Source organism: Pteropus vampyrus, unplaced genomic scaffold (genome assembly GCF_000151845.1).
Source record: "Pteropus vampyrus isolate Shadow unplaced genomic scaffold, Pvam_2.0 Scaffold104, whole genome shotgun sequence".
Taxonomy (NCBI): Eukaryota; Metazoa; Chordata; class Mammalia; order Chiroptera; family Pteropodidae; genus Pteropus; species Pteropus vampyrus.
Genome location: NW_011888885.1, coordinates 116460 through 120344, shown reverse-complemented (window position 1 = coordinate 120344; position 3885 = coordinate 116460).

The window sequence follows — 3885 nt, the reverse complement described above, 5'->3', positions numbered from 1 at the left end:
AACATTCCTTACATTTTTTTCTGATATATGTGTGGGAAAGCTTCTCTAGAATTTACACCTAGAGTGGAATTATTGAGTTCTAAGGTATGTACATATTCTACTTGATAATGAACCTTTTCCAAAGTGCTTTGATGAATTTACACTCCCACCTGCAGTGAGTGAGTGAGGAGTGATCCCATTGCTACATACTCTCTGCAAATGTTATTATCAGACTTAATTTTGCCAATCACGTGTATATGTAATGAGATCTCCAAATGGTTTTAATCTGAGGCTGAGCCTCTTTTCATGTTTATTGGTCATTCAAGTATTCTCTTCTGTAACGGCTGTAAAGTTGATGTCTTTTGCTCATTTTTGGAGATTGTTTTTCTCTTAAATTCATAACAGCTATTTATATATCCTGGATATTTGTCCTTCAACAGTTATATATGTTAAAAATGTGTCCTCCCAATTTTGGCTTGCCTTTTTACATTCTTAATGGTGTCTTAATTTACAGAAGTTCTTAAAATATAGACTAACTTATCAATCTTCTCCTTTATGTTTTGTCTTTTGTTATAGGTCTTACTTAAGAAATTCTTCCTGACCCTTGAGACATTTATATATTGTTCTGTTATTTTTTAACTTTATAATTCTGCCTTTCACATTTAGTTGTTAATTCATCTGGAATTGATTTTTGTGTATGGTGTGAGGTAGGAGACAAAGTTTTGTGAATTATAGGTAATCAAATATTCCTGCATCATTTATTTAAAACTTTAGGTTTTTTGTTTTGTTTTGTTTTGTTTTGCTTTTTTAGTTTTTGCTGTTCTAAGGTGATATTTATGTCATACATCAAGTGTTCACAATTGTGTGGATCTTTTTGGAAAAGGATTTCTCTGTTTTCTCTAGTTCTTTTTTTTTTTTTTGACTGTACCATTATTTTTTAACTAAAATAGCTTTATAATGAGTCTTGATATCTGATATTTGTTAGGGCAAGTCACTCAAACTTATTCTTTTCTTTTTAGAGTATCTTGGTTATTCTGTACCATTCACATTTTCATATAAATTTATTTTGCTTTTCATTTAAAAAATGTTTTATTGAAATTTACATACACAGAAAAGTATACACACCATAAGTGCAGAGCTCATTGAATAATCACAAAGCTAACAAATCTATGTAACTATTAACCTGGTCAAAAAATAGTAGGTTGAAACACATTAAACTACTGTTACTATAAGTTAAAAAAATGTGTTTTTTTTAATATATGCCATTAAGAATCAATTACATAGGACTGAGCTCCCACCATAAACAATTAGAAAGCCAGACAAAGTATATTAAAAGACTATTTTCAGACATTGAACAGCAGGCAGCATAGGACTGTGATACCTGAGAGAAAGCAAACAAATGAGGTAAGCCCTGCGATTACCCTAGCTTATTGACTGTGGACAATTTCCAGCTGAAGCTAAAGGATGGGAAACCCAAAGAGAGCCCAGAATTTTCAGTGAATTGAAGGGACAGATACCAGAGTTCAGGACATGAGGAAGAGGTTGGGGGAGGGGGGTGGAGAGAGAGAGAGAGAGAGAGAGAGAGAGAGAGAGAGAGAGAGAGATCTCCAGGGATTTACAGGAGGAGTCTAAACAAATCTTTGCGTGAAAAATAATACATGCATGGGGTGGAATTCCACAAGGCTGGAGAAAGAACTGTTGGAAAGCAATAGGGCAGCCAATTCTGGGAGCTCATACGGGGCTGGAAATAGTTCATGTTTCTACCGGCAAAGTGATAATAATGCCTGTAACACATTGTGAACGTTAATTTTATGTGTCAATTTGGATGATATTTTTGGATGAGATTAACATCTAAATTGGTGAACTCTGGGTAAAGTAGATTGCCTTCCATAATGTCAGTGGGCCTCATTCAGTCATCAGAAGGCATTAGTAGAATAAAAAATCTGGCATCCCCAAGCAAGAGGGAATTCTCCAGCAGATTGCTTTTGAACTTCATCTGCATTATCGGCTCTCCTGGGTCTCCAGGCTTCTGGCCTTTGGACTGTAATGTAACCACACCATGTCTCTCCTGAGTCTTCAGTCTGCCAACCCACATTGCAGATTTTGGACTTCTCTTCTGAAACTATGTATGCCAAAAGTCAATGGAGCAACATATCTAAATTACTTATAGAAAAAAATACCTGCCAACCTAAAATTCCATTGCCAGCAGAAATGTCTTTCTGAAGAATAAAGACTTAAATAATGGAAGAGTGAAATAAATTACTTAAATAAATAAATGCTTATAAATAAATAAATACAAATTTAAATAAAAGAAGAATAAACAGATACTTTTATCACAGATACCAAAGCTGAGAGAAATTATCACAAGCAAACCTGTATTGTAAGAACTATTGAAAGTTCTTCAGGCAGAAGAAAAATGATGCCAGTTGAAAATTAGGATCTCTACAAAGAATATAGAGGGCCAGAAATGGTAAATATATAAGAAGATATAACAGATTTTTCTCTTTATCTTTTAATCTCTTGAAAAGATAATTGCTTAAAGCAATAGTTATAATAATAATATAATAATGTATTGTAGGATTTATTGTATATGTAGAAGTAAATGATATGACAAAAATAGCACAGAATGGAAAGAGAAATATAAAAGTATACTGTTATAAAGTTCTTGCACTAAACATAAAGTAAATTAATATTGTTTGAAGACACACTGTGTTAAAGATGTATATTAAAAATTCCAGATCAACTACTAAAAAAATAAATAAAGAAAGAAATATGCCTAAGATGACAATAGTGGAAATTAAAATGAAATAATACTGAAGCAATTTAAAAGAAGGCAGGGGAAGAGAGCGAAAAGAACAAAGAAAAGGTGGTACAAATAGAAGACAACTAGCAAGATAGTTGATTTGAACCTCACCACATTGATAATTACATTGAATATAAATGGTGAATACTCCAACTGAGAGGCAGAGATTTTCAGATTTGGGATGGGGCATGGAAAGGAAGATCCAAAATATTCTCTGTATAAGAAACCCTCTTAAATATGAAGACATAGGTAGGTTAAGAGTAAACAGATGAAAGAAATACTATGAAATGTTAATATCAGATCAAGGAAACTTCAGAATATAAAATAATACCAGAGATTAATAAGGAATTTTATGATAAAGGACATAACAAAATCAAGAGGACATAATAATCTTAAATGTGTATACAACTAATAAAATAACTTGAAAATACATAAATAAAAAAATGATGGAGTTTAATGAAGAAGCAGACAAATAAATATATAATTTGCTGGAGAATGCAACAATACTCTATCGGTAACTGAAGAACGAGCAGACAGGAAATCAGTAATGATTCAGAAGTCAATCAACTTCACTTAATTGACATTACAAAACACTCCACCTAAAAACAGCAGAATATACACTTTTTTTAAGTACATATGTAACATTTACCAAAAGCAAAATATATTGTGGGCCATAATGCATGTCTCAATAAATTTTAAAAAGACTGAAGTCATACACTGTATGCTTATTTTCCTGCAATGGAATTAAAAAAGAAATCAATAACAGAAAGATATCTGAGAAATCCCCATGCATTTGGTGATTAACCAGTATCCTTCTAAATACCCATGGGTCAAAGAGGAAATAAGAATGGAAATTAGAAAATGTTTCGAAGTGAGTGAAAATGAAAATATAACATACAAAATATTGTGGGAGGTAAGTAAGGCAGTGCTTAGAGGGAAGTATACAGCATTAAGTGTTTATGTTAGAAAAGAAGAAAGTTCCCAAAGCCATGACCTAAGCTTCTACCTTAAGAAACTAGAATAAAATCCAAAATAAGCACAAGGAAGGAAATAGTAACGATAACACCAGAAATTGCAACATAAAAAAAAAATAGAAAAAATCA